Source organism: Ammospiza caudacuta, chromosome 16, assembly GCF_027887145.1.
Source record: "Ammospiza caudacuta isolate bAmmCau1 chromosome 16, bAmmCau1.pri, whole genome shotgun sequence".
Classification (NCBI taxonomy): Eukaryota; Metazoa; Chordata; class Aves; order Passeriformes; family Passerellidae; genus Ammospiza; species Ammospiza caudacuta.
This window is the reverse complement of record NC_080608.1, coordinates 6,025,006-6,048,064: the sequence shown is the minus strand read 5'-3', so window position 1 is coordinate 6,048,064 and position 23,059 is coordinate 6,025,006.

The window sequence follows — 23,059 nt, the reverse complement described above, 5'->3', positions numbered from 1 at the left end:
TATACATTTTTGTGTAGGGTTTTAAGGATCTTTGGTAGCAGTGTTCTGTTTATCTGTTTTTTTACTTGATCTGAAACTGCTTTTCCAAATTGGGAGTTCTGTGCTGCACATAATTTCCTTCTACTCAAGCCTAGTCCCATGAGATATTCAGCAGTGGTTTTGAATACCAAATTCCCCCCAAAAAGTGTTTTAAAGGTCGAGTTTACTCTCATGGATATAGACTGCCTTTGAAACTAGAACTTGATAAAAGCAGGGAAAATATTCTGTTACTTCCATGGTAGTTTTATTCAGTGAGCATGGCTGGTTCAGAGGATGGAACTGCCAGACTTAGCAAAGGCTTTGGCAAAAGGTTTGAAACTTGGCAAATAAGATAGTAGGAGATGAAAAAGTCTTGCTGTGAGCAGCCAGCAGAGATGAGAAGGATTGAAAAATTGATTGTGGCTTGAAGAGACATTAAGTTGGGAGTTAAGAGGAAAAGAAGGGTTTGTTTGAGAAGTAGGCATGGAAGAAATGCAGCTCAGGTATGGCAAAGTTCAAAAGATTTAACTTAAATGATCATGTTCCCAAAACCTAGGGACATATCTTAGGAGCTTTGTGTTCAAGATTGAACAATTTGAAATCATTGTACACAGAAATCACCGACCATAGGCTTTTGTGCTCACTCAAGGTTAGAGCCACGCTGCGGGTCTGTGAGGCAGAAAAGAAATAATTTTTCAAGTTAGTTCAAAGCCTAAGAAAAGTTAACATCTTCAGGTCAGGAGATGTTTAACCTGAGCTGGACTGGTATAGCAGAGAAATGAAAAATATTTTTAGAATTCTTTGAAAGGTCATAGGATTTTTTGGTTGGAATTTTCAATTATTGAAAATAAGAGTTCTCATAAAGGCAGGTTTTTTTTCTCTTTCATTAAGACAGTCCTTTTGGGTCCAAAATAAAATCTGTGATCAAATTTGATAATTTCTTGGTCCAGCTCCATTACTGGATTATTCTAAGAGAGAGAGGAAAGGGTGTGAGTGGAGCTGGGATGGGGGATTATGCTTCTCTATCTGACCAAATTGCAAGGAACTATTAAAAGCTTTGGAGGTATTAACCAAAATTTAGTTTCTGCCCAGGGCTGCTCAGGAACGTGAGTTATATGAGCACTGAAGCTTTGTTATTTCAGGAGATGTTTCTTACATGAAGGACACACAGGGAAGGCAGTAAGGATGTGTCAGAACACTGGCATTATGGCCCCAAGGTACAAAATCAGAGCACCTAAAACTCTGAAGGAAGGAAAAAAATCTGTTTCCTGAATGGTTTTACAGGACATTGAATATTTTTTTTTTTTTAAAGAAGGTTGCTGGTGTCAAGTCATTATTGTTTGAGAATTGAATTTATCCCAACAGAGTCGCCATCCTGAATTTTGGCTGTTTGGAGTGAAATAGGACAGGAGTACCCAGGAGGGCAAAGGGAGTGATCCCTGCCAGACCTGCCAGTTCCCAGCTCTGCCCTGGTTCCCCCAGACACTCAAACAGCTGATTTCTTCCAATGTGCCCAGCACACTGACCAAGTAACTAATTAATCAGTGTGTCCACTAATTCAGTGCAGCATTCACTCCTCCTAAACCCCTTGTCTGTCACCACAGCTCTGCTGTGGATTCTGCCTCTTTCCTGTCATCCACTGAAAATGGGGATCAGCAACACAGTGAGACAAAACCCCAATAGCAGTAATTCCAAATCAAAAGCGTTTAAATTGTTTTGACTAATTAATTTTGTATGAGGATTTTTTGGAGATAAGATGTCATCTGTGCATGTCACTAACATTATCTTGGATTAAGTTTTTTCTTCTGTAGGATTTGAATTATTTCCACGCTCTTTTCACTCTAAAAATTTTTCTCTAGTGTACTCTTGCCTTGAGAAAGCTGTTGAAAATCCTTCTCTGAACTGCTACTTCATTATTGCTCATTCATCCTCATTTTTGGTCCCTTATGAATAATAAGTTTTCTGGTGACACTTTGAAAGGAGTGAGTTTTCTAAGAGGCACTAAAAATAGATATTCTTTGTTTAAGTTGAAGCTTATGATCTACTTGAAAATTTGGAGAACAATTTGCTTTTATGTTGCTAATTTCAGGTTGTCATTTCATGGTTCTTGTTCAGATCTAATTTATTAGATCACTTTGTGCAGATTTTTCTCTCAGTCTAAGTCAGTACCTGTAATTAAAGCTGTCTGTAACTAATAATGACTAATTTATTGCACAAAAATGTTTCTTTAAAAAAAAAAACCAAACCTCACAACTTAAAATATGCGTGGTGAAGATCTCTAAGCTTCAAAACTGCTTGTGGCTTAATCATGTATGGACTCATGCAAGGACTGATATCCAAAACAAGTTGCTTCTGTTGATGGCAGATGAGTCAATTAAGCAAACAGTGCTTTGTCATGGGGTACTGAGGTGCAGAGTTCATTACTGTCAATGACAATCAGTTAAGAAGGCAAAATGTCCTTTAGGAAGAAAAAAAAATTAATAAATTGCTCAAATCTCTCTCAGGAATGAAATGGTAACAATTTATTTCCTGTAGAAATTTCATTTCATTTGAATTAATAATAATTTGGCAATTTCAGTTGTAGCAAACATGTAAAAGATAATACAAAAGGTGACCAAAGTTATCAAGTGCATTCATCTAAGTGAGCATTTGTCCAAAGCGTGTGTTTAAAAGCTTATCATATGTACAGTGTGATGGTTGATTTCTTAATTGATATAGTAGGATCAGGAAGATTTTCCAATGTTCACTAAAACTGTGTATGTGCAGCATTTTAGAAATCCCACTGCTTTTCCTTGGTGTCTTCTATTGGAAGGAAAGTTGGCTGAAGGAAGATAGGGATACTGGAAAGGAAAGATGAAAATTGATTAAAGACTAAAAAGCAATAATCTGGAATAAATACTGAGAGGGAAGTAACCACTCAGTAAATTTGTTAGTGCAAAGGGAGAGAGAATTTATGAGGAGAGAAATAGATCAGGAGAATTTTGTGTTTGGACCAGAGACAGTACATTTGCAGAACTGCAAAAACTGGTACAAGTGAATTGGAACTTTGAAAGGAATTGGAACAGATATTATATGTTCTACAGAAGTTGAAGTCTGTTTTTCTTTAAAGCTTTATTTGTTTAAGTAAATTTCATTTTCCTCTGTCCTTAAGCAATTACAATACAGGTAAAACATTTTTGCTTCCCTGTAATTTGTACACACATTTTCTCCTTCAAGTATTTATGGTATTAACTTATTAGGTGATACATTTTTGTACTGTTGACTTTCCTACTCAACAAAGTAAAATGAACAAACTTAGAAAATAGACAAAAAAAAAAAAAGTTGTTAGCTAACAGAGAATTCTATTAATTCTTTGAATTATTGTTCTTGAAGACCTGTATTCAATATTTGCTTAGTTCTGGCTATAGAATCCATTTGCTTTCATAAGGGGCGTGGGTGTGTGTATTATGCAAGATTTATGAAAAAGGTGAATTTGATTTTTGTAATAGTTGACTGGCTAGAATAAACATAGCATCTGCTTCCACAGGACATAAAGCTTGAATATTTATAATTTAGCAATAGATTTATGGAAAAAGGCCAACATTTTTCCTCCTTTGAATAAATGTTAAGGTGTATTGTTGTTTAGAATGCAGAACCCTCTACCTCTTGCATGTTGTATTACTATTTTAACTGTAAATACAACATAGCATCCTATTTATGAATTCTAATCTCAGAAGCTAATTTAATTGGTGCATTCCAACTACTATTGCTTATTTCACACTTCAATAGGTAAAGATGCATTAATAATCAAAGTTTCAGACTGTAATTAACGCTAGCTTTAGGCTCCTGACAATGAAATTATTACATTGTTATGTATGTCTTCATACACAAAGTTAATCTTACCTGCGATTGAATAACGAAAGAAACACACATTTGGTCTCTAAAGCAAATCACTGCTTGTAATTGTGTTCCCTTCAACTGTCAGGAAGGAGAAAAGTAAGATGCTATAAAAGCTGTGTGGATGTCCCTCATTCATCTCCTCCAGCTCTGCAGTGATTTCAGTGAGCTCTGGATGATGTGGTTCATCCCATTTGTTTCCACATTCCCCCTTACAGAGCAGAGCCCTTGGCTTCATGCTCTGGGCTTTGGGTAAAGGGTGACAGGATGCCTGTCTAACGGGGAAAGGCAGAATTTTTCCATGGTGCCATACAAGCTTACTACACAAAGCCCTACCACTTCCTCTCCAGCAAAAGAATCCTTTAGAATCCATTTTCTTACCTTTCCCTTGAGGCTGCAGAACAGTCTCTCAATTACTGTTATGATTCTGGAAGCAATCTCTGTACTTTAATACAGGCCAGGGAACATGCAGCTGGAAATCACCAGCAAGCAGGACCTAAACCCAGCACAGGGAGGTCACTGGATCAGCAATTCTGTTCTTTGCTGTGGTCTGGTGTTGATTAAACCAAGCTAAACATTAATAATAGATTTTATTGCCCATTATGGTCATTACAAGTAACAAGAGAGCTAAAAGCAAAATACTGCTCTAATGCACTTTGCCTGCATTAGGTGTTTGTAATAAAAATATGGTGGTGATGTTTATAAGCAGAAGTTTTCAGCAATAAACCTCAAGGGGGTAGAAGTGAAAGAGCAGAGCTGTGCCTGGCTGGTCTCTGGGCTGGGATCAGCCCTGCTAAAGGCAGCTGCAAGAACTCCCAGTGCCAGCAAAGCCCCCTCTCCTCCTGCTGCCAACACCATTCTCTGTTTGCATTTAAAACTGAATATGGTGCAAAGCAGCTGAATATATTTTTCAATGAGAAATGCATTTCTTGTAAGCAAAGATAACTGAAAAAGATTCAGATTAATTGTTGAAAGAGCTATTTATCTACTTTTTAATAAAAGCTGGAAACAGGGTTTGACTCTTTCAGTAGGAAGTGGGGGAAAAGTAGTTTGAGGAGCTCCGTATTCTGTGGAAAGGGCATGTATGTATAGGAGGGCAGTTAATATTTATTCTTTCATGCTTTGTCTTTGTTCTTCTCAGTTCCTGCCTGTTTTCATCTATATTCCCACTGATACCTTTTGTCCTCCCTTTAACTCCTCAATCTTTGTACTCCCACAGACTTTCTCCCTTAACATTTTTTCTGTAGGGAGCAGTGGACACAAATGCTTTCATTTAGAAATTCCATCTGGGACCTTCTCAGTTCATGACAGGAAAAAAAGGGAAAAATAACGGGTAAGTCAGGCAGGATAATAAGCTGGGAAATTAGCATATCTCCTGTGCTTCTAAATTCTCTTCACAAATCAAGTGGTGCCTGCCTGAGATAGTAAAATATAGCTCATAAAAAGGCTGAGGAGATATTCAAAATAAGATGCTGCTGATGTTTTTCATTTGGCTTCTTTTAAGTGAAACAGCACTGGATAGACTAGCTTGAGTCACAGGTATAATTGATGTATACTTTTTAATCCAGGATCTGCTAATGAAATAATTAGTAGCTGATTCAGAGCACTCCTTAAAGAATGGGTTTTGAGTGCCACAGTCATGCAGAGAAGTTTGGTGAAGAAACGTGCTGTGTGTGATGGATGAAGAAGCTCCCAGCAGGAAGAAGCTGGCCCCACTGTCTGGGGAGTGACTTGGGGATCTCCTTTCACCTTGGGCTCTGCCTTGTCCTTGTCATGATCTGTTTCTCAGCAGCCCACTCTCAGAATCTGGCTCCTTTTATTAAATCCTCAGTAGCTATGAATACAGGACATAAAAGCAGTTTTGAGTGCCTTATGTGGAGGTGGCCAAGTTTTTGTGCTGAACTGGACAAAGGCCAAAAGATCCCTAAAGCAATGAAGTTGTCCTGTGCATTTATTACATCAGAGAGAGGGATGGGGAGAGGGAAGAGCTCTGGGAACAGATTGCTGAGGGCTGGTGCTCTTCCAAGGGTGCTGAGTGTCCTACCTCAGCGTGCAGATCGTTCTGTGAGGTTTGTGAAATAAATCCATAGGATCTTGTGTGTTGTTTGCAGCAGCCAGGCCTCTGTGGAAAGCCCCAGTCCCCACCAGCGCTGTCCTCTGGCAGACACAGGACACAGCCCTGGCACAGGAGCTGCTGCTGGGTTTCTTGAGAGCCACAGGAAATTCCAGACAGGGCCCCCTGAGCTATTGTATGAACAGATCAATACCCTGACATTTGTTTAACTGGTGGCAATCTAGGTAGATGGTACTTGGTAACATGCATCACTTTATCTCTCATTATTTACATTTTCAGCTAAAACTCCATTTCACCCTGTTTTGCAGGTTTTCAATTACAACTAATTCAAAACTATAGTACTTTAAATAGGATAGATTAACTGATGTTAGTAGAAATGAGAAACCTCTTTTTCCCTGGATTGGCAGGGTATGGGAGGACTGATTCTCTGATGGGTTATGATAATATGTAAAATCCTTCCATTTTAGCCCAAGCAGAGTCAAAGTTAGACTGGGGAAATGCTCCTGCAGCACTCAAATGGATGCTGCTGAGAATGTTATGTCAATCTGTAACTTCACTTTCTCCTTTTTTCTGTGCTTTGAAGGATAAGCAAAAAAAAAAAAGAAATTAAAGCAAAGATTACCATTTATGCCCTACAGATTCTCAGTAGGTGGCATCACACCCAGGAGAGAGATTTTTTTTCTGTGTCCCATACAAATATAAATCTGGTATCAATTCATCAATCATTTTTTATTTCTTATTTTAAAAGGACTTTCTTTTTCTCACAAACCCTATGGACTGAAGGCTTTTAATTCTAGTGAAAAGTGGTGGGCAGAAAAAAATGTACCTATAAAAGGCAAAACCCTCCTCAGGTTTGCTGCTTCTGATAGACCAGGGTAGAATTTATTACTTATGCTGTAATAAGTATTGAGAATCACTCTTTATATATTGTTATGTCTTAAAGTATAGATATATTAAGGTGTGATATTTAAGGTTATTCCAAGTGATATTTTTCTCTTGTGTTGCTTATCTCTTCAAAATTAAGGAGATTTCTTCTTCAGTAGCAATTTGGGGAAGCATGTGATCATTTCCACACTGGAACTAGTCCCAGCTGCCTGTGTGTGGGAGAATTGTTGTGTCTTAGGGGGATCAATCATACAGAAAATCCCCCCATTTTCCCAAGACTATCGTGGTTTGAAAATTACTGATTTCTGCCCACTTGGTAGAAAAATGACCTGGCTTGTGACAAAACCCAGTGTTGTATTTCATTAAAATGAGGGGTGAGCCTGGGATGGGCAAAAAATAAATGTTTCTATCCATATATTTTCACATCCTATCTGCAAATAAATGGTCCAGAGAAATAACAGTAATTATAACTGTCACTCTGATTTTACTTATTTTGCATTTGAATAAACAAGAAAGGGTTTTTACAAATTGATTCGAGTTCTGTCAGTGTGACCTGAGTCACTTTTGACCAAAAATAGATAAATACAATTAATATGTCTCTCCTTCAGCTGTTGACCTGGTCATGGACTTTGATAATGGAAGGCCCATTTGTAGAAATTTTGATGGAAATTAAATTAATACTGAAAAATGCAAAATGAGTTTTGAATTATAGTAAAACTTAATGGGAAAGGAGGTGTGTGCATCTCAAAACGATGCTATTTTCAAATATGCTGATGTTTAAAAGGAAAGAGAGAAGACTTATAGAAACTAAGCCAAATATGGTTTTTCCTCCCATTTTCTGCCATTTTTTTTCCAGAAAAGAAATGGAGTAATAATTGCCTGGCTAATTGCTGCAGATGTAAAACATTTTATTTCCTGACAGTTTATGTCTCCAAATTTTGGTCCAGATCTGACAAATGACAGATATTCCATGCCTCATTTGTACATTGAGATCTTGTTTTCTAAGCATGAGATTAAATGCAAATATGGAAATCAATATACAGATGCTTTTAACAAAGAGAGCATTGTAAAGTGTCTGCTGAATTAGCTTCTGTGGAATCATCTGTCACGTTGCTGACAGCCCAGCTTTTAACCATGATGGTATAATCCAAAGTGTTCACTCTAAAGTTGAGTAAGATTTATAATGTTTTAATTGTGATCTACTTTGTTATATTTTGAGTGAGTCAGACCAGATGGTATAAGGAATATATTAATTGAATTAGGGGGCTATTAGAAAGGTACATGAGCTCTTTGCATCCTCAGAAAGGCTGAGCAGAACTTTCCCTTCTTGCATTTGTTTAATCTTTCCAAATGTCATGAACACTTGTATTTTATTACCAACAGCAAACACCCTCACCTTTTGAGCTGAATTGTACAAAGTGAGATGATTTTTTAATTATTATTGTTAATTTTGAGTCAGGTAGTTTTCACTTGCTTTGGTTAATGAAGATATTCATAAAAGGAACTTCAAATGACAGATTGAGTTATTCTATTTAGACCTATTAAATGCTAACAATGCATTCCTTGTCAAATAATTAAAAATCAGTGAATGCTTTGGTAGTGGGAGTTTTCTATTTGCAAATTAATATGAGATGGAAGCTCATTGTAACAAACTGTTGCTTCTGTGGCTGTAACATCTTCACAGCTGCTGGTATTAACTGGCACTATCTGTCTCTCCTTTGCACTGAGCAGAGACTGTAGCACAGACACTTCCTGGGGAATTGCAAAGCTAAATTTTGGCATGGTTGGCTTTAAACTCCTGCTTGGATCTTTGTGTGCGTGTATAAACAATAAGCTTAACTCGATGCGTAGCAATAGTCACACCAGAGTCACCTGGATGGTTTACACCCATGGAATGCTCAAGCTTTGCTATTCTTAGCTCCTTCTGGAAGAGCAGATCTCAGTGAACCCTTGATTCTGAGGGCTCTGCACTGATTCCTGCCTCTCCAGGGCTCCATCCCAGCACGTTCTGCAGCTGCTGCTTTCCCAGCTGCGTTGTTATGGTGAGGCTTTGTGCTGTTGCTTTAGCCAGCAGCAGAAAGCCCGGAGATAAGCAAGAGGATGAGGGCAAAAGTTCCATAGTGAACATGACGGAGAAGTTTAGTGGGGATATTTTCCCTCTTTCTGACAGTAGCTTCTCTCTTTGTTACAGGCGAGTGATTTTTTTCTCCATGCCCTCTCTGCATTGTTAGCAGGGACATCTCTGGGTCTGTGTTGCTGTTTATATTCTCTGGCATAATAATGTGGTTACAGGTTGCATAATTCTAAACCAAGGAATAAACAGGAAGGTCAAGAAGATAGAAATCAATTTGAGAAAGGAGGAGTGGAGTGTTTAGTGTGGAGTTTGTTTGTATGTGTCGTGTGTTTATAGGGCTAACAAAATTAGCCTGTGTTTGGAGTATATACATATAATTTATTTTTCTCCAAGGTACTTATTGCTATTTTCAGACCAGTAACCCCTACTGTAACATTATGTCAACATTTCTGTGCCTAATGACTGGAAACTAATCCTCTGGATTTGACACTTGTCCATGTGACCACCCCCACCCAAATGCATATTTTTATACTCATACTATGGACTGTGCATTTATTGCTTCACCTAATCCGAAGTAACACATGCATACAACCCGGAATAATAAATTTCTGAGATGATAAATATTAAATGGACATCATAAATCTGTCCTCTTAAAAAAATAAGAAAAGAGACTAGAAAATGGCAGAGAAGCTACTCATTTTCATTATGGCTTTTAGGCAATAATAGCTTCAGCCTGTTCTGAAGCCAGAGTATGAATGATGAGCAGTTGAAATCCAATTTGAATTCATAATACCACATTTGGTTTACACTACCACCTGTCAATAGGAAATAGACTGAGACATATCTCCTGAGATATCCGCAGGGAATGCTCATTTATAATTAACATTAAAAAAACTCCTTAAATATTTTTCATTGCAATGGATGTGCTGTTTTCCATTTTAGTAGCAGTCCCTCACTAAAATGTAGCTGAATTTTTATCTAATATCCTCTATGAAATATAACAGAAAATGCTTCACATTCTATTTTCTCTACTTTGCTGTCCATCCCTTTCTTCCTTTTGCCTGTGCCCACATTAACACCTAACCCCCAATTCAAGTGGAATGGCCTCCCCAGATTCTTGAAAGGTCCAAGTAATATCATGCAGGTTTAAGTCAGAATATCTAGCAGAAAATGTAACTACCATGGGTCTGCTTTTTGAAAGAGGATGTCAATACCAGATGAAATTATTATGAAAGTGGGCATTGGCACAGATTTAACCTAATCATTATTCTCATTAGACTGTAATTTTGGGTTCCTCTTTAGAAGACAGCACATGATGAGAGCTGACATCTACTTTGAATTCATATTATCATGCTTAACGTGTTCAACTAATATTTTCCAACAGCTGAAAGTGCAAATCATGTCTTCTAAGATGTTCATATAAACACTGCTCATATCTATCTATCCACAAACACTGTGGATAATACAAATTGCTAGTACTTAAAATCTGAGAGATAAAATAAGAGTTCTTCTGAATATGAACATTTGAGATTGATGGGGAAAAGAACACACTGAAGCAAACCATCTAATGATTTTTCCCCCATTCAATTTTATACTTCTTAACTCCAGAAGCAATAAAATTTATTTCAGTGTTGGCACATCTAAGAGGATTATACCAGTTTGACAAAGCTCCTGAGTCTTTCAAAATCTTTCTTGAAAAGACATATTCAACTGATGTTTTGTCACTTAATAACATATGGCAAGGAAATAATGCAGCTTCATCAATAATTTTGGTGATGTTTTCCTCTTAACATGAGATTCAAAAACTACTGCTAAATAAAAATCTCTCTAGAGAAAATCACTTCCTTTTTTCCCTATAAAGCTTGGAAAAGAAATCAAGCCCAAACGATATGCAAAGTATCTTGGCAGTGGTCTCAGTTTGCAGACTCCCTCTCAGCCTGTACTCTGAACAAACTGCATTTTGCTCCTTTGTGTGTTTGCATTTGAAATGCCATGTGACTCTGGAAAAGAAACATGATTTCTATACACCAGTTTCTTTTTTTCTTGTTTCTCTTTCTTTTCTCCCAATCCATAAATCCTTGCAGTTAAGACTCACTGTTAGGATAAGCACTGTTAGTTCACTAGATATTCTTGGCCTGAGTTTCAGTATTTCCATAAAATCTGCATGAAGTCTTTCTGATCTTGGTGACTTGGTTTGATTAGGACTACTGATCATGGATTGCTGTTTTGTCTTTGTTTTATTCACCGGTGTTTTGTTTGTTTGTTTTTGTCTGTGAATCATGATTAGTGTCTGACACAGTGGGTTTGCTAGAGTCTTGCAATCTTGAGTTTTCTCATTCTATTTCAATCAACCTCACTGAGTTAAATAATGGCAATATTTACCCTTAATGTTATATAATTTTGAAAGCAAAGGGGAATGTGTTTGAATGGGGCATCTGCATAATTTATTGTATATGTGTTTAGGATGATCTGTTAGTATTTCAATAATTCAGAATGAAGGCATAAATACTTAGAACAATTTCCATCTCAGAATCCTGCTGGTTACCAAAGAACTAGAGGAACTAGAGGACTTTGCTCTATTCTCACCCATCTGTTTTACACTCAGCAAAGCAAAGGGACATGCAATTGTACCAGAACAGCACAGAAATTAAGCCAAAACCAAATTGTTCCCCCTTTCTTGCTTCATCCTAAACTCTGGAGATTTTGGCAGTTGTGTTGTTGAAATAGCTTTGAAAACAGCAACACAGCACTGCAGTCTATAGAATGCAAAGCTTTCAGTCAAATGTTGCACATCCTTTCATTTTCCAATGGGGAAAATTAGCTTCATAGAAGGGAATTAAAATCAAGTCATCTTTTAGGACTTAAACACTATAGATTTGAAAATTATAGATTGTCTTTCTAAAATATTATCGATTCACATAGTTGATCTTCTACATTGAACCATGGTCAGTTATCAGACACTTGTCCAAATTCAATTACTCCTAATTTTGAAATTCACTTTCACTCAAGTATTATTCCTTCTCCCTGGTACTGACAGTGCTTTGTGAAGTGTTGCACACTGACTTTGCTACCTATTCTATCATGTGGCTTTCATCTTTGGATTTGATGAATGAAGCCATTATCCTCAGATAAATCCTGATTCACCTGTGGGAGTAGCTGAACGTATATTCTGTGTCCTACTGTTCTGCCTTTGCAAAGTTCAAAAACTCCTTATAACACGTGAAACAAGTCACGAAAGTAACACAGAGGAGACTTATTGTGTGTGTTTGACTTAAATCACTGTAGCCTGAAGCAGTGCATGTGGTGTTATTTTCCCAGAAAAGGCAGGAACAAGGAAATTCAGGGAAGGTAAATGATATTTTGTGTGAAAAGCTTGTTTGTTTGCAACTCCTTTGCAAAAACATATAACTTCAACTTCCCTGACTTGTTATTAAAGGGCTAGGCATGGGATCACCATGTTTTACCAACAACTATTAGAATTTTCCTGTGCAGTCTGAGTAGTTATGTACACAGACACATAATTACACTCCCACCACATTGTGCCTTGGTAATCTGATCAGCCTGAAACACAGCAAGCTGCAACTCATTGTCAGTCCAGGCTGGGTTTAGATACTACAGCTCTTAAAGCAGAACTTCTGCCTTGGCTTGTTATCTCTGTGCACCATTTCATGACTAATGTATGTGTATGATTTTCTGCTGGCTGAAGAGAGCCCAAACAACTTTACCTGATGATCAGCAAGGGTCTTTTCCCCTTGATGTTCATTATTACAAAAGAGAGAAAAGATGCCCAGCCTGTGCAAGTTGAGATCAGCAAATCTGCCGTGACCAAGAAGTTGATTTCTGTCAGGAACTGCTTTTACCCTGAAATATCACATTTATTATGATTAAATAAGAGGTGAATTTCTCTCCTTGATACCAGCACTATCAAGGATATTGCTTACAGTACTGAGGACAGAGATCTCTGGGAGTATGTAATGGACCTAATGCATCAAATGTAATGGTGTGAGTGATCTCATACAATTATTTCCAAGGGTGTTGAGTCCACATGCTATCAGCATTAGTGTGCAGATGCCACAAGAAACCTGAGACTATAATTTCCACATCCAATTCACATAATGGATATGGAAATGGAAGTAATTTCAGATAGTAGTTAGATATCCCAAGCCAATAAAAAACATATATAGCTCAATTTCCTCTTCAGCACTATAACAGAAGGTAAACAGCCGTTCAGATACCGTGCTGTGCTCACGCTGCTCTGGACATGTGCAGTGTTATACCTTTGAAAGAATTAAGAATTGTGCAATGTGAAAGGTATCCTTTTAAACTCAAACCCCCTAGAAAACAAAACCAAAAAAAAACCTGGCTTTTTATGCCCAATGTGATCTTAAAGTTCATGATTTACCCTGAGATGGGGGCACTGACAAAATATATCAGTTAGGGCAAGAAAACTCAGTGAGAGCCTAACACCATTTTCAACAGAAACAATGGGAAGAAATCTTCTGACCTGTACCACCAAAAATATCTTGTTTATTGTAGCAATTGTACAAGTTTCCATTTATATTTTTACTCGACCAAAAATTGTAAAGAAGATTCTTGCTTTTTTAACAGAGGAGAAGTTTCAGATCAGTTTATCAACATGTTCTTCTTTCAGATAGTCTGTGTAAAAAATACTCTGATGATATTTCAGAAATTTGATTTCTGGAAATGATCAGGCCTTAAAATCTTGAAGTTCAGATTAGATGGGATGAAAGTTTCCCATATTCCTTGAGTTTATGGACTAAATCTAAGTTCTGTGCTCTGCATGTTTACAGCTTGCACTAGGGATAAGCAAGTTAAAAGACATATTTTATCAACTTGTTCTGAAGCTGTGAAATTTTGTTCTATTTTCTGTAATTTGCACAGTTTTGAAGAGTTATTGAACATCAGTCCTCTAATATTTTAGGATATAGTTTGTAAATTCACACACAGAGATTTATTTATGGCAAGTCTTTGAAATTTAGAACCTTACTTAAAATATTAAGTCAAAAAACAAACCAGCTTTTCCCTCATCCATCTCTGTGGACCAATGCAATAGGGAATTATGCATTCCATCTGATTTTCATAGCTATATATTTTGGATCAAGGAGAAGCACACACTGTATGACAGCTTCATTATAAACAGTGTGAACAAATAATAAGACTTGGTTCTGTATCACACAAAGCTAAACTCTACTTGATCATGCTAATATAAATCACTTGTTAAAGCAACTGTATTCCAGTTCAGAACAGGTGCAACAAATTGAACACTGGTTTAGGTCCACTGACTGCATAAAGCTTTGCAAAAATGTTTTCATCCAGTTCCTGCAGAGTAATGTTCATGTCATCCTTTTTGTGTGCAGTGTACGAAATGTGTTCTGTAAACACCGTAGCAGGGATTTCACTGAAGGGAACTTGCCACTGCTTGGAAAGCAACTATGCTGAAGAGAGGAGCCACAATTCTTTCCTTCTCCTGTCCTTTGCTTACTACTGAGAGGCTGAGCACACAGCATTTTTGCCATTGGGAAATAAAGTCTTCCTCATTGCAGAAGTGCACTACTTGATCTTATGGGCGTTTAGTATTTTATGACTTCATCTCAGCTTCTTCATTACTTATAAATCACTGACACTTCATACTTAAGCAATTAAAACAAGTAACAATTAGCTTATTACCCCCATGATCCACTGCAAAATAATTGCACTAGAGAATTCATTTAACATAGTAAAATGAAGAACATTAGAAATCATTTTGTGCAGAGCCAGCACTAGTTTGACAATAAGCTTTATGATGGTTGAGTACCTTATGCTCTACTAAAAGCAAATAGATTTTCCATTACTGCAAGCCACTCACATAAAGCCAGCAGGGCAAATTGTGATTCTAAGTAAAGAGTAAATAATCACACTGGCAGAATGTTTCCCTGCAAGTTAAAAAAGTACAACTGTCTTTTGGTTTTTTTTACATCTTTGAAGGCACAGAACCATTAGGTGCACTAGGAGTACATTTAGGTATACTAAGAAGATGTACTTATGCTAAATAAGTAAAAAAGTTTTAAAAGTAGATCAGCAGTGTCAACTGTCTTAAATTTCTTTATGGGTCACTGATGTGCACAATAATTAATTGAAGGTGATAAGAATGAGCAGCTGGTATTTATCAATATCTGATTTCACAAAGCCTTTTCTTAGGTACTGCAAAAACATGTGGTTGAAATCTTGCCATATTTCGCCTGAGTTAAGACCTGAATCAAGTCCTGGTGAAGTGGTTAATGGTTAGTTACTTAGTCTTTCTCAGTGGCTCTGTTGGGTAATATCTTCTCCCTTGTTGAATAAAATGCTGGCTCAATATTGTGTCATGGGAAGCCACTAGCAAAGTGTCTTAGGAGAAAGTGTAATCAGCCTGTAGTGGCTGCTTGTTCTACTGACCTCTACATTGCCCAAAGTTCTTTTTACCCTGTCAGATCTAATGCCTCTTATTTCTTAAAAAAATTACTTCAGTGACATTTTCTATATTTTTTCAGATAGTTCCCTGAAGTTTATAATTTCCATTTCTTTTTTTCCCTATGATTTTGTTTACCATTTTTCCATATCCTTGGCAGATCTGACATTTCCTGTCAAATTTCCTCTTAGATGATATTTTCATAGACCTTGGGAACTGGCCATTGAAAAATACCATTTTACTTATTCACTTTCCTGGGAGAGATACATGTGGAGGCAGAATCTTACTCAGTAGAACTTCTTGCTTTTCCTTCCCAAAAATGTGTACATCTTGCCATCTTGGATTGCCTTGTTAAATGATTTATTTAACATTAAGTCTGCTTGATATGGAATTTTTGTTCTTACTACAAGGCATATGGGAACTCTTTCTGCCAAGTTCCTCAGGGAAGTAAGATATCAGATGCCCTTTGCTTCTATTCTTGTGCACAGATTTATTTGGGACAGAGCCTGCTTCTATTTTACTTCCAATAAAAGTGCCCAAAATGATGCAGTAAGACAAGGCAAGCATGCAGTTGAGCTAACAGGAGATGAAAATGAATTGCTGCAAGAAGAGTGCCAGCAGAGTTCCCTGCTTTCTCTGGTGACTTGCAAGGAGTCAGAGGCTGAATTCTGATTCTATTCCAGAAAAAGTACAGTAGCAGTTTGGGAGAAGGAGATTTCCCTGTGGCATGGTGTCAGGTTTGTCTAGAGTTTTATCCAGTGGATCCCTTCCTTCCTAAACACAATTCCCAAAATGTTTGTGTTAGTTGTCTAAAAATGTTGCTCCAATTCTCTTAATTTCTTTATGTTTATGTTATTTCCCCCACTAAACAACTAAAATTTGTTTGAGAGGAAATTTAAATTAGTGCTTTAGCAACACTGTCCTAATATACAAAGTGACAGTACCAGTGTTGAAATAAAGATAGAATTCTAAAAGCATGATTGGAATTAGTTGAGAGTTTATTGTAAAGCCTGAATTAAAGCATGTTGTGTGAAGTGTGTTTTGAAAGGTTACATTCTGAATGTGTATATCTTGAAGAAAAACACACCAAACATGTATTCAATAAGCAAGACACTTAAATTAATTTAGTAATTATTACTGGCATGAAGAAAAAAAGAATATAAATGTGGAAGTTGAATATGTTATTTCTGTTAGGATAATATGTCCAGCTTTTTAGAATACATAAGGTAAGTTACTCAACAGTACTAGGAAGTCAAAACCATATGAAAAAGAAATACTGCCCTTTCCACTGCCCTTTATTGCTCTTTCTATTTGGAAGAAAGACCATTTCACCTCTGTGTTAGCAGTGATGATAATGGTGGGTAGTACAGCATAATCTTTCAGAGGAAGCCTGCAAAAAGCCATTTAAAATATGACAAGTAAATAATACATAATTAGTCAAGTTTTTGCCATTTATTGATGTAAAAAAATTAATGATCCTTTCAGTTTGAAGAAAGTATTGAGCAGTTATTCTAGTTCTTTTACTAATGTATTAGCCTTAGAATAACTTTTGTAAGTACTTGTATTGGTTTTGCATGGCCTGGTTTTTGATAGTGGGAGGCCATGGGGGTGGTCTCTGTCAGAAGCTGCTGGAAGCTTCCACCATGTCCAGCAGAGCCAATCCTTGATGGCTCTGAAGATGGATGTGCTGCTGGCCAAGGCTGGGGCAATGAGAGGTTGGTAATGCCTGTGTGATAACCTATTTGAGAGTAAAATCAAAACAAAGTGGGGGCACTGTTAATTCCAGCTAGAGAACAGGGGGAGGTGAGAACACATGAGGGCGACTCCAAGGTCAGAGGGTCAGGAGGTGCTCCAGAGCTGGGATTCTTCTGCAGCTGTGCTGAGACCATGGTGAAGCAGCTGAGCCCCTGCAGCCCACGGGGATCCACAGGGATGCAGAGATCCACCCCCAGCCTGTGGGGATCCACAGGGATGCAGAGATCCACCCACAGCCTGTGGGGATCCATGGGAGATGCAGAGATCCACCCACAGCCTGTGGGGATCCACAGGGATGCAGAGATCCACCCACAGCCTGTGGGGATCCATGGGAGATGCAGAGATCCACCCACAGCCTGTGGGGATCCACAGGGATGCAGAGATCCACCCACAGCCTGTGGGGATCCATGGGAGATGCAGAGATCCACCCACAGCCTGTGGGGATCCACAGGGATGCAGAGATCCGTGCACAACCCATGGGGGATGTGCCCATGCCAGAGCAGGTGATGCCTGGAGGAGGCTGTGACCCAGTGGGAGGCCCGGAGGAAAGAGGGGGCCTGGCTTGCAGGCTGTCCTTGTTGGGCTCACCCCAAGGTGTGGGTGTGGTGTGGAAGAGTGACCCATGCCACAGCAGTTTTGGGAGGGACCCACCTTGCAGCAGTTTTGGGCAGACTGCTGCCCGTGAGATTGGATCCATGCTGGAGAAGTTCATGGAGAACTGTCCCTGTGGGAGGGACCCCATGGTGCAGCAGGGGAAGGACTCCTCTGCCAGAGCAGCAGAGGAAAATTGGGTGATGAACTGACCAAAACCCCCATGCTCTGTCCCCTGTGCTGTTGTGGGAGAGAGGGAGGGTTGGAGGAAGAAAAGTTCTTTTTACTTCTTGTTATCCTCTTCTGACTCTTTAGTAATAAATTCATTTTGTACCTCTAAGCCAAACACTCTTGGAGTGTTTTCTCCCAGTCTTTTTCTCAACTCATGAACCCTTAGTTAAATTTTCCTCTCTGCCCAGCTGTGGTAGGGGAGGGGAAGTGAATGACTTTCATGTGTGATTGGTGTTTGGCCAGCGTCAAACCATGATAAACCAGTACTAGCCAGGAAAGTTGCATATTTATTCCTTTTCAGACTGCCTTTATGTATGGTATTCTTCAAAGAAATTATTTGTAAGGATAAATTACAATATGTTATTGAAATTCTTCCTGTTTTACAAAAGTGACAGTAAGTTTGTCTCCCTACTGACACCACTCCCATTAGGGTGAGCCTGATCTAATTTTCTCACCTCCTCAGCTGCAGTTTGCACATTTTCAGCACATGTGGTTTCCCCCACCCATTCATTAGTTGTGTCTCAGAGCACTCTTCATCAGTAGGGTCTCAATGGAGCTTTATCCTTGGATAATCCCTGAATTATCTCATATTTTAATTTTAGATGAAATACTGATGCTCTTTTCCCTTTGGGTGATGGCAGTAATGGGAATTGGTTACCCAATAGTCTTTTTGAAACAGAAGTGTTTGGATTTTTGTTGGTTTGCTTCTGTTGTGGTTTTGTTTTGATGTTTGAGTTCTGTTAATGAAAAATATTATAGAAACCATGAGAATAGGTTTCCTAGATTTCTTCTAAAACTTATGCTTCCCTTGAAAATGGGAAGACACAATTGTCAAGAAGCACGACCAGGCCACCTTTGCTCATGAGACTGTCTCCCTGCACAGCTTCAGAAATTTGACTCCTTTTTGGGTCCAGTAAAAAATAACTTCAGCTCCTTCATTTTCCCCTCATCTGTCTTCCTCCCATTGATTCATGGACCTGCAAAAGTCAAATATCTTCCCTAAAGCATTAACCAGTAATTATCTCAGTTACAGAAAATGTCTGCAATGGTTTCTTTAGATTGCATTTTACTTTGAACTGTGATATTTCTGCCTTCAATCACAAATCAAGCTGTAATGAACAATTATACCTTCCCTTGAAAATATTCTGGGTTTGTAGCTAATATGTGTGCGCCACCGTCAGTGTATGAGTTCTGGCAGCAACGATTTTACTAAGCAACCTTTTGGAATTTTTGCTTTTGATTCTTCATTGGTTTAGAGTATCTTCAAGGTTTTATCCTCATTGGTTCTTCACTGAAATAGAGATTCTAGCATCGTATTTACCATTGGTTTGTTTTACCATTTTCTGAATACTGTGAATGAGTGAGCATCATATATCAGGTACTTGAAATAGGCTTTTATTCTGAATATATATATAACTGCATTAATCAAACCACAGTTCTGCTCTGAACCTTCTCATTTCTCTAGTGTATCATAGATATTGGTTAAAAAAAAATTCTATTTTTGCATTTGTTTTGCAAAAGTGATGATGGAAGGTACTCTGCAAAAGCAGTTCCAAATACCAGCCTATCTTCCTGTAGTAATAGATAATACTTGAATAAAGACATTGATTTCCAAGTACAAGGTGCTCATTACAAACATTTTAAATAAACATAATAATTTACTATTTGACAGTGAAACATGTAAGTGGCCATATTTGATATAGACAGTATAATCAGTTAGTTATTCTACAAAATGTATATATAGAGAAATAGGCCAATCATCTCATTTCTTCTTTTATGTGTTTTTAATAATAAGACTTTCTCAATCAATTCCAAAAAAAGCTCCGAAGCCAGCTGGAAAGTGTAATTGCCAAGGAGTGTGCTTCATCCCATTGCCCAGGTTGAAAATAAGGACATCAAACAGTATTGGCATGAGTGCCTGAGTGACACCAGTCCCCAGCTGCCTTTTGCACCACTGGCAGAAGCTGACCCTTGCAGCCTGAGGGTCCAGGCAGTTTTCCATCCTTTTGTCCTGTCAGTGTCTCACCAGCGGCTGCAGGGAGGCTCTGGCACTTTGATTTCAGCAGGGCTGTTTGAACTTCACAGCAGCCACTGGACCCCAGCATCTGTTGGCCTGGAGGAGTTTGGTTCCTCTCCCCTCTCTGTTCCCTGCCGCCTTCAGTGCTATCCCTGCTTCTCCCAGCGATGCTTTGGTGGCAGTCTGTTGTAATTTCCTGTCCCAACAGAGGGCACGAGGGAGGTTTGGGATTTTTTGAGGCTTTCTCAAGGGACTGTGCTCAGATGTGCAGAGGCAAAAGGACCAGACAAGGCCATTCTGAGTGAAGATTCAGATCACTGGGTGAAGACTGAAAATTGTCATCCTCTTAGGCCACTGGGTGGTATAGGCGTTAGAAACTCTAAGAATAAACATGAAGAATTTAATAAGACTGTTCAAACAGATATGCTGCAATTAACAGAACAGGGATTTTCCCCCTACATTTTTCAATTTCCTAAGTAATCTCCTATTTTATTCTGAAACATCAAATTTGCCTGGAACTGTTATCTTTTCCAAAGAGACTACAAGGATATCTTCAATTATACCAGCATATATTACCACTGTTCCTTTTCAAACTAGTTACAGGAGAATATGCATGCATTTCCAAAGTTAGAATAGTTTTTTCTGTTCCTTTTACAAGGTCTTCTACTAGACTGATGTTCCTTCAACCATGTATTCTCTTTTCCCCAAGTTACATGGTTATGAGTATTTAAAATACAAGTGCAATACTTTAAAAATTTTAGACCAGTAGTGTAAACTCCAGGATGGGTTTTAGTCTGAGCTTTCTACTTCATGCTTCAGCAGTGTGTAGTTTAGTAAGAATCTAATAATGCATAACAATGTTATACAAAATTAATGTAATAAAACCTTGGAGCAAATTGTCCTGCCTATGTACAATTAAGAAGCAGAAGCCCTCAGAATTTTAATGCTGTTGGAAATGAGGGATTTGTAAATAGGTTGTTAGTTTTACCTAAAGTTCCCTATGAGCCTTCTGATTTGTAATATGTGTGTTTAAAAAAAAACAAAAAAACACAAACCCACCAGCAACTACACATTTAACAAAACTATAACAGGAATAACTAATGTAATAAAGGATGATAGAGGCAGTTATTGAACCTGTCATAATTTCTTTCTTAGATGATTAGGTTTGTTTTACTTTTTTATAGCTTGAGGTTACTGAAATGTGGTCTGTGTAGATATTTTGTTAAAGATATTCAGTGTTCAGATATTTATCATGGAGAGGCATGCACTCAGCTGTGGGGTATTAATGGAATTTAAAAAAAAAATATTCATGCATTCATGGAAAGAGGCATATATGTTTTTATATTTGCTTTATCAATGTTGCCTTCCTGTGCATTCTGAATCAATAGCTACAAAGCAACTCAAGCACATCCAGTGCCTTTGTGTCACATGATTATAATGAACTAAATTCAGAAAATCCTGAAAAAAACGCAACTCTATAACAGTACATGTGTAATAATATATTTGACACAGTGAGCAAGGATGCTCTTTAAATATCACATTTTCTTTTGAGAATTTTATTTCCTAGTAGTAATTGTGAAAAAAGGTGACAATTGGCAAAAAATATAGGTCTGTCTAATAACTCTTAATTGTCTGGCGCATCTTCTGAGCTTCTGAGGTCTGTATCCTGTTTCTCAAAAAAAGGATGTGTAAAATCCTTTTCAAATTGTCTTCTTTTGAGGATTCAGAGAATGCAGGACCAACCCCCTTGCCCCTCTATGTGTTCACTTACCTGAACAACTTTTGGACATACAAGCTTTTAAAATTGACAATTAGCACCTGTCCTGCCACCTTTGAACAACTTTGACCTTTACAGTTTGTATTAGGAAGCATCATGCTACAGCTGGCTGGTATTAATTTTGCAGAGAAATACTTTGCAGAAGAAAAAATGTTGGAAAAAAGCCCAAGTGGGATATGATGGGATGTCCGCTTTAGGAAACAGAATGAGAACACTTAATTACAGTTTATTTCTGTTTCTCACAATAACTGTGGTAGGTTCTCATGTGAAAATCTGATTGTGTTGTTTTTATTGGGAATCCTGGTGAATATCAGTGTGTTAGATATTCTGTGAGTGTAAATAATGAATCTCTTAGCAACTAACAAAGCATTTAGCAACTTCTTGTATGGGAGTGAAGAACTGCCACAGTCAAAGCCTGCCATGAAATCTCCACTGCAGAACTTCCCCCAGGAGAAGAGGTCAATAGTGAGAAACTCTGGCAAATGTTAACTTGTAATTTTTTCCAATGAGAAATCTTTTTTTCTTGTAATTTTTTTTTCTTCTTAGAGTGATGCATAAGCAGAAGTATGCTAGTAAAAGTTATATTAAGTTAGACTACATGAATGCAATTCAGCTAGGAAAAGTAAACAGTAAGCTACCTTAGCACCTTTCTTTCAATTTAAAAATGCCCTGTTCATTGTGGGACATTAGGAAAATAATAAAAAAAATATGGTACCAGTGATACTTTATACTTCTAGCTGGTGTTTCCCTTTGGAATGATATTTGCTTGTCTAAAAAACAACCCAAACAACCCCTTGCCCAAAAGAAAACCCAAACAAAAATTTAAAAAAACCCCAGTATATTACTCCATCAGGGGCAAAGAACAGTTTGGCTCACTTCCATTTAATGACGTTTAGATGACAGACCTCAAGAAACTCTTGCTCTTCCAGTTCAGGACAATGCTGAGCTGAGCTTGGAGCTTTGCAGTGCACAGCAGCTTCACTCAGCCAATGTGGAATTTGTGTTACTTGACTTGGGACAGAGGAAAATGGGTGTGAAAAGACAGAATTCATTTTGCTCTGTTTCTCCTCCTCCTCTTCACCATGTGAATGCTGTGTGATAAAGAGATTATTATGTTCAAAACTCAAGTACAGGTTATAGTCATGACTGCATAGCATGAAAAATAATTCCAGCACCACGGAGTTTAATATTGGCATTGTTAAGGCACTGGATGCTGGCTGTATCCAGGCATTTACCAAGGATATAGCAACAGTAAAGTTAAAGGTGTGGATAGAGCAACAACAAAGGACTATTATAATTTCACATGACTGAAA